This window comes from Pezoporus flaviventris, unplaced genomic scaffold, assembly GCF_033815535.1.
Source record: "Pezoporus flaviventris isolate CSIRO_AGI_PZ_B2104156 unplaced genomic scaffold, CSIRO_AGI_Pfla_v1 ptg000001l, whole genome shotgun sequence".
In the NCBI taxonomy this organism is placed as follows: Eukaryota; Metazoa; Chordata; class Aves; order Psittaciformes; family Psittacidae; genus Pezoporus; species Pezoporus flaviventris.
This window is the reverse complement of record NW_026892549.1, coordinates 44,906,808-44,915,489: the sequence shown is the minus strand read 5'-3', so window position 1 is coordinate 44,915,489 and position 8,682 is coordinate 44,906,808. Positions and strand designations below refer to the sequence as shown.

The 8,682-nt window shown below is 42.8% G+C and overlaps 1 long non-coding RNA gene across 1 annotated transcript; it reads left to right on the top strand.

Annotated features, from left to right (window-relative positions):
- The first annotated feature begins 5,113 nt into the window (after positions 1-5,113).
- Positions 5,114-8,417, top strand: LOC133267072 (uncharacterized). Its single transcript, XR_009742630.1, has 3 exons — positions 5,114-5,596; positions 7,088-7,195; positions 8,176-8,417. It is a non-coding gene; the product is annotated as an uncharacterized LOC133267072 (long non-coding RNA).
- Positions 8,418-8,682: the final 265 nt, after the last annotated feature.

Genomic DNA, 8,682 nt, shown 5'->3' with positions numbered 1-8,682 from the left:
CCTATAGTTTCAGTGCAAGTCTTTTCCTGGAATTAGCCTGATGGTTAAGTCTATTCCACCAGAGCTGAGAGCCTGACACTTTTCAAACAAGGAGGGAAGCTGAATACAGAGTCTCCCCAGCCTGTGTCAGTGCTTTGAACACTGAGAAAATCTTTTCTTTTTCTCCCATATAAAAGGCAACTTAAAGCTACATTTTCTGTGGAGCTGGTCCTGTAGTAATGCACTGGAGTACTCTAAGGTGCAAGAGGGGGTGCCTGAAAATGGAATATCAAGGGCCTAGGGACACTATTACAGTGGGAGTTCAGGTGTTCACTCAGTGCAATGAGTCTGTTTGGGGGTCTAAGACTGGGAGATTTTCTTTCACAGTGTACAGGGAATGAACAGCTCCCAGCTAAGGAAGCAGAGCTTTGAATTTATGCTGAAGAGAGTTTTCTTGGTGATAGGAGCAACAAGGAGCTTAGCATGGGTACCAAGCCTGCCTGTGGCTTGCTAAATAGTTTGAGCTGAAGGGTGGCACAGTAGAAGGCCTTTGGTTAACATCAATCCTCCACTCTTTTCTGAGATTAAATCCAGCCTGCATGAAATTTGTTGGCAGTGGTTTCCCACTTAGCAATAACCAGACCATATTGAGACAAAATATTCAAAATATATAGCAATGTGGGACTTGGAAAAGTATCAGCACAAAATTATGCCTTCCAGGATAGAAAACCAATGGATGTGCTGGAGCTGATTAGCATCGTTTTTAATGAATGAGACCCTGCTGTATTTCTTGTTTGGCATTGGCCTACCGAAGAGTATAACCTGTCTTAACATCTTCTTTAAGTGATTCAGTGAAATTTCTAGGTAATGGATTAAGAGAGTCATTAATAAATTGGGCTATAAAAGTCTGGGTGAAAGTAACCATCTCCTACTGACAATGTGCTGAATAAAGCAGCTGTGATGCTCAGGTAATTGGCAAACAGGCAAACAGTGTCGTTGCTACCTGGGATATGATTCTAGTCAAGGAGAAAATAGGGTTCTTTTAATTAAAACAATTTGTGCAACATCATTTCACTTAAAATTGTCCATGGCTTTTTAAAGAAGATTGAAAACAGTCTAATAGGGGCCTGATTTGGGTCCTACAGCAGGAATAACGAAGCTGATAAAGGGAGTTTTATAGTGCATATGTGACAGGGCTAAAATATGGGTGTTAACCTTGGCAGCAGAAGTTAATGAGCAGTTTGATACTTTATAGAGGTTCTATTTCTCCAGCTGCAATTGTGTGAGTGCTTGTGCTGGTATTGGCAGGGATAGAGTTAATTTTCTTCACAGTAGCTTGTATAGGGCTGTGTTTCATATTTGTGCTGGAAACAGTGTTGATAACACAAGGATGTTTTAGTTATTGCTGAGCAGTGCTTATGCACCATCAAGGCTTTTTCTGCCTCTCACACCACCCCCCCAGTGAGTAGACTGAGAGGCACGAGTTGTTGGGAGGCAACACAGCCAGGATAGCTGACCCCATCTGACCCAAGGTATATTCCATACCATACTTTGTCATGCTCAACCTATAAAGTAGTTGGAAGAAGAAGGAAGGGAGGGACATTTGGAGTGATGGCATTTGTCTTCTCCAGTAAGTTTTATGTGTGATGAAGCCTGGCTTTCCTGGAGCTGGCTGAACACCCACCTGCTGGTGGGAAGTGGTGAATGAATTCCTTGTTTTGCTTTAACTGTTAAATTGTCTTTATCTTAACCCATGAGTTTTCTCATTGTTATTCTTCTGATTCTCTCCCCCATCACACTGGGGAGGAGCGAGCAAGCACTGTGTGGGGCTTAGTTGCTGGCTGGGGTTAAACCATGATGTTCTGCCCAACATGGGGCATGAGGATTTTGAAATAAGGATAGTAATTGGGAGAGGTAATGGGCAAAACATGGACTGAACATCACTACAGCGTGCAATGATTCTGGGGAATTTCTGTTCCAGCTGTGATGGGATGAGGGGTGGATCAACCTGCCATACTGTTCAGAGCTCTTTCTTTCTGCCAGGCATTGGATGTGCATCTGCATTTCCCTTAAGTTGTCTTGAAATAATGGTTGTAATCAGCAGCCCCATGTTCCAGACAATCAGGTCCTTGCATACATGTGCTCAGGTGCTTTCTACACCCATAGCCTAGGTAACAATACAAACCAGGAGCTTCTATCTAAGGGAGTATTTGGCTTTTATACAAATCTAGCACGCTTCCCTAAATTCATGGTAGAATGTAGTTTTGACCATGTTTGCAAATAGCTTTGTGGAAAGAACTTTATGTGCATATAGCTGTCTTAACTCCAACACATTTCACAAATAATACACACAAAATAACTGCTTCAGCTGCTGCACCAGCATAGCTACCCTCTAGTGAAGTGTTTACCTGACCATGGCCAGCAACTGGATTTTATGAAGGAAGTGGAAAATTCAGCAGAGTACAGCAGCTAAAAATGTGAGCCATGAGATAAAAAATGAGGATGCAGTGATCAGTACTTTTGTCCTGCAGTGTGAAACAGTGCCAGCTTGAATTCAATGGTACCTCAATCGATGAAAGAGTGAGAATCCTGAATACTAAATGCGCATGGACCATGAATATATTTGGTATGATGTTCAAAACCAGTAGGGGAACCGGGTGGGAATGTGAAAACAGAATTACTCATAGCATCTAAAGTGAGTATACTTCAAACATCACTTAGCATCTAGCCTAGACAAAGACAGGCATGTTTAAAATGGTTTTATCTGTTTGTGGTTAACCACAGTTGTTAATTGTGGGTTTTCCCAGTGCACATCCATTTGCAGCTTTGCTGGGCCTGGAAGGTGCCTTTGTAAAGGAACTGCCAATTAAGGAAGGAAAACTTGTCAATGAAGATAATGATCAATACTCATTGATGCATCTAAATAACACCCAGTCTCCGCATTAGAAGGGGAGAGGAGTCTTTGTTGCTCTCCCATTCTTGTGGAATGGATTTGAGCAGGCAAATGACATCGTGGGAGGAGGAATTGTGTGAAATGGAGTGACACAAGAAAAACTAAAGGGGTGAAGTGGAAGACTACAGAAAAATGCAGAGACGCCCAGGTGAAAGAAAGGAAGCTGGCAAACTGCAGACATCTGAACTCCCTTATACAGAGAAAATGGAAACAAATAAAATCCTGCCTTATGCTGCCCCTTGTAATTTTCCAGAAATATTCAGTAATTTTCCCTGGAGTCCCATGCTGACAGCTGGCAGATGCTGAATGAGAGAAGGTCCCTAGAATGAGGATGGCAAGGTCACATCTGGAACGCCTGTGAAGATACTGATGCAGTGAATCACAAGCAACTTTTGCTGCCACGTAGTGGCAGCGAGAAAAGCTGCCATATGACAGATCTTTGTAGTCGTTGTCCGAAGATGATGTCTTCGTATTTTTATTAATGATGTTCTCTGGTAACAAGTGTGCTAATTTTAGGATGTTAGAATCACAGAGGAAGGGGAAGACCTTAAGCAATACTGTTTCTGCAGACTTAACTTAGTGTGCGAGTAACTCCTTATAAACTACATAGCATTCTCCTATGCCATAGCTTTATTTAAAAGTGTTGCTAAGAAGGTGTTTAAAAGCTTGTATTTCAGAGACTGTGTATGAATAGTACCTCTCACTGCCGTGGTTGCTATAGTAAACCCTTGTTCTTACTTGAACACTACAATAAATAATACTTTAAAACTGGAGAGGAAAGTAAAAAGAAAAAACTCTATTAGGCGTTCCATGAGCCACTTGAAATTACTGATCATTTTTCATGTTTTGCAAGTATGGAATGCTTTGTGCAGCTATAGAATAGCAACACCTGCATAATTGTGATGTTTTCTCTGCATAAGTTGTTCCTCAAAACTTCTCAGGATACGATGTGGTTCAGAGCACCTCTGTCAATAAGGAAAAGAGCAATGAGTGGGATTAAAATTAGCTGTTTTCTTAAAATTATATACATTTAAGACCCAGTTTCAGAGTAGAAGAGGATACGAAGGGTAGAAGTGATCCTTGAAATGATCCATGCTGTAACTGCTGCCAGTGGAGTTGGACTGGAGGTAAATTTTCCAATCTTTTCCCTTGGTGTTAAAATGTAGTAGTTCACAAGCATTGCAGTTAAAGATTTCACCCATGCTGATGGCAGCCCTAGAGTACTACAGATAATGCTGTCCAGGAGAGAAAGTACATGCTGGGGAGGGTAACAAGACAGAGGATGCTGAGCAGCTGGGAACTATAGCAGCTCCTTTCTACCTGGGTGTGAAAAGGAAGAGAAAGAACCTTGAAGGCCAGATGGACTCTTTGAGGGCTGAGAGAAATGTCCCATACATAATGATAAACAGCTGTGAGGCAAAAGACTTGCAGGCCCCTGAGGGGAAGGAGAAGGAAGAGTGAGGTTAACAGAAGTAGATTATGTTATCATAGTAAAGCAGTGAAAGAGATTGATAAATGAAATGCTGGGTTCAGAGTTACTGGCATGAGGCAAATGGTATTTATATATAAAGCACTGGAGTTGGAATAAGCTGGTTTGGGCCTATTTTGTCCTTTGATCAGACTGCACATGTCCTCAGTCCTCTGTCTCGTCTTCCCAGCTGCATGCTGGGGCTAGTGCTTTCTTTTGCAGGGCTTTTGACAGAGCAAACGTACTATTGAGCTGTTCAGATGATGCGGCAACATGAGCTATAGCAGAAGACATCTTTTGTGGACTGCTGCTCACTCAAGGAGTGGGAGACATTTATTCCTCACCAGCTAAGATGCTTCTCATGGATCTGCATCCTCATTAGCAGACAGCATCTTTTTTTTCTTGTAATTAGCTGACAGTTCAATAGGTAGCTCCAGTCTCTTTTACACCTGGAAAACAATCAACATGGAAATCATAGAAGCACATGTCTTCCCTTCCTACTTTAAAGCAGTCTGAGTTACATTGTTAAACACATAATACACAACAACTGTGTGTTAGAGCTCTCCAGAACATGTGTGAAATAATGTTGGTTTGGGTTTTTTTTCCCTTTCCTTTCTTAATTGGCTTCAGTTTGAAACGTACTTTAGCTTCTCTGACTTCTGTATTAGCCTCAACGCACCAGTCATGGATCAGGCCATAAGGAACTGTTTCCAGCCACCTGAACAGTGGAAACGGGAAACGAGGGCAGCTGGAGGGGGGAGCGTGCACCAGCTGGCCCTGCTCCTGAGGCATTATAACTGGATTCTTTGGGGTAGAAGGGTGTGAGGTCTCAGGTCATTTCCTGCCAGGTTTGCTCTGAATGGGAGGGGGATATGTAATTGTGCTGTCTCCTTGTACCATTAGTGTCAAGACTCATTAGGAACTCAATCTACTCAGTGGCAGTAGGCATACAAAAGAAAGAACTAGCCAAAGTCTGCAGACTGCAGAGCAGGAGTTGGTGGAGGGAGCAATTGTAAATTCCCGTCTGGGTAATTAGAGTCAGCAGGGAATCAGATTGGCTACGGCAGGGCTTTCATTTTTCCCCTTGCTGTTTTAACGGGATTGGCAGGTGCTGCTTTATTCCAGGGGTGAGGTGATGTGCCTGTGTCATAATTCACAATGAGAAATGATCATCAATTTGCTACCATGCTCCTGGGGTGAGCTGAGCAGGCAAACTGTGATTACTATTGTTATCAGTACCTTGTTAGTATGGAGCAGGAGATTGTTGTGGGCAGTTGTCTCTGGAAGGGGTGGGATCTGTACTCACAAAAAGCATGCTCCTGGCAGCTTCGCTACATTTGGAAAGTTGGGCTATTTCATGCCCTTTACACTGGGATCTATTTGGGATCACTCAAAAGGATGTGAAGGACCTGGAAAATGTATCTTATGATTAAAAATTGGCAGCATATTGGCATGCTTTATCAACAGGGAGTTACAACACAATAAACAAAAATGGACCCTCTTTCTTCAAAAACACTGCTTACTACTTATCTGTTTGCCTAGTGAGAGGTGGAAAGGGACATAGTCAAGCTATCCTGTTTGCATGCAATGCAGTTTAAAGTCTCAATCAAGATGTTGTGAAATCAACAGTCAGATTCACATTGAGTTCTCTGGATTCTTGCTCAGACCAATGGGCTTGACAGAATAATTAAAAGGTGCAACAATAAGAAATGTGGTTTCTGGGAAGAAAGGTTTTCTTAACACAGCACTTGTTCATGAAAGTTCCGAGAGAGAGAGAGAGAGAGAGATCCATAACAGATTGACTCCATTTACTGGCAAACCTTCTTCTTTCTAGCTCTATCCATCAATAGTCAAATGATGATGCACAACAGTATAAAATGCAGTTCACTTCTCTGCAACTGTGTGGTCCGGGTGCTAAGCTCCTGGATTTCCAAAGAGTTATTATTTACCACTGGGAAAAAAAAAACAAAATCCTACTGCAGGCAGTGGACTACTTTCCTGAGTGAAATATACAGGACTGGATCCACAAGGAGGAAATAAGTGCACTGGCAAACCATCTTGTTTTCTGGGCACTCTTTGGGCACAATTGTGGGTAAATTGTTGGACAGGAAATGATATTTCTGTCCAGAGGAATACACCAACATTGCAAAAAAGTTTTGCTCTCCATGAAGCAAAGCTGAGGCCTTTCAAGATGTATTTTATAGAAAATATTAAAGAGAAGTGAAAGTATCACTCTGAAGAGCTAGTCTTTAGGCACCTGTTGGAGGTGTGAGCGACCATGTTGTGTCCTTGGTTTCCCCTGTTCTGGGAGAGTACTCTGCTGGCCAAGCTGTTCTGAGGTGGTACTTTGGACTCTGGCCAGATTCTCCCAAACCTAAGGTGGAACTATGTCTTACTAGAGGCCTAATGTGGCCAGTATGTACCCGTGAAAATTTTCAGCTTCAGTAATTCAGTACTTTCCCACTAAAAGAGCAAATTCATCTAAAAGGATAAGGGAAAGAAGAGGTCCCTGCCAGCTCTACCCTTCAGGCTGCAGATACATTTTAAGAGCCTATTTGGAATGCAAACAATAAGAGATGTGTGTTTCCCTCAGTGACTTTCCTTTGAGCCTCTGTGCATCTCTTCAGCATGTTGGGTTACTGGCAGAATAAGAAACTAATACGTGAAAACCTTCCTCTCATCTCCAGGTTCCTGTCTGGAATGAATCAGCTCAGATCTATAAGCTGCTTAGACCTTCCAAGCACTGTAGCTTAAATAATGGCAATAGAAGCTTTGTTAGCTCCTGATTTTTATAGGTAAGTGTCTCTCAGTCAGAAGCTGACAATCCATACAGATATATGTGTTACTGCAAATTATTTCTCAGGCCCATTTCTCAGGCCCCATTTCTCAGGCTATCGCCCATGCCTGGTAACTCGGAGTTTGGCTGAGCCTCTCCTACCTAAAAAATGCATGCTTGCTTATCCTTTATACCCACCCCTCACTTAATCAACAACTACTTCTCTCAAAACATGGCTGACCCTCTCCCTTCCTACCCATCAGCCATTCTTGCTGGGTCCTCTGTCTAGATGGCTTTAAACCTGATTTGGGATTTGAGTGTTAGTTGGATTAACTCATTAGTGGGGCTCAGTTCTGGCAAGCCTGCTAATCTGTGGCAGTGGTGCATAGCACTGTGACAATATTACACTGAAAATGAGAAATCTAATGAGATTAGCATTTTATCCTTTCAGACAGAGCCTAGGTGTTTGACTGTTCTGCAGATGCTTGGTATGAACCGTAGTAGGTCTAGGAGGAGACTGGTCTGTAACACAGCACCCAAACACATAGGAAGGAGATTGCAGTAGTGCAATTGTAAGATTGAAATAGTGCAATAGAGATTGCAATAGTGCATAAGAAGCATCAGTAGCTTGTTGTAGCAAATAGAAATGTCTCTGTTCCCATCAGCTGGCTTTGTCTCAAAGGCATTTGCACATATGCCCCACAGACTTATCTCTTTTCCTAAGCATGAAGGAGGGCTGATCTGTGTCTGGGGATCACTTTGCAAGTCAATCCTGCCTTTACTAGTGATGACTGGGGAAGGTTTTAGTGGCAGATTTCATGGAGAACAAGGCTGCTGACTTCCAAGTTGTTTTTACGTCACACAGGGATGCAGAGCAAGATATGCTTATCAATGTATGACTACCAGACTGCTCCATTCTAAAATTACACCCACAAGCTTAGTTGCCTGGACAAATTCCAGTTGCACTTTTCCCTCTCAAAAGCATTGTTTTTATTTCAGGTTTAAACACAGAAAAGAGGGAGCCAATATCTGTAGCCTCCTTTGGCTGCAGGGAGAGGGATTGCTCTGCCTGGTTTCTTAGGAACACCTAATAAAGCAAGACAGTACCTAGTGCTGGGTGCATGAGCTTCTCCTGCTCTACCACCCTACTAAAGGTTTGTAGAATTTTGGTAGGTGATAAGGAAGGAACCTGAAGAGTGATGCACCAGGGCTGGGAGTCACTGCTAAGTGCTGTCCTAGCCTGCCACCCAGTGCTGGTTTTTGGCACTCAGTGTGCTCCAGCAATGCAGCTGGTACCTGGACTGGTTCTTCCTGGACCCTGTTGGAATATTCCTTCCTCTGACTTACTGAAACATATATTCAGGTCCTGTTTGAAATAAGCAATGTTTTAAAATGGACTGGCTTCGGAGAAATGTGTGAAAACTTCTTCAGATTCCTTCTTGAGTACTGTGGGATCAGTAGGCAATGGCTCTTGGGTGTTGTGCACTCAGCAGGTGGTGGGCGAGT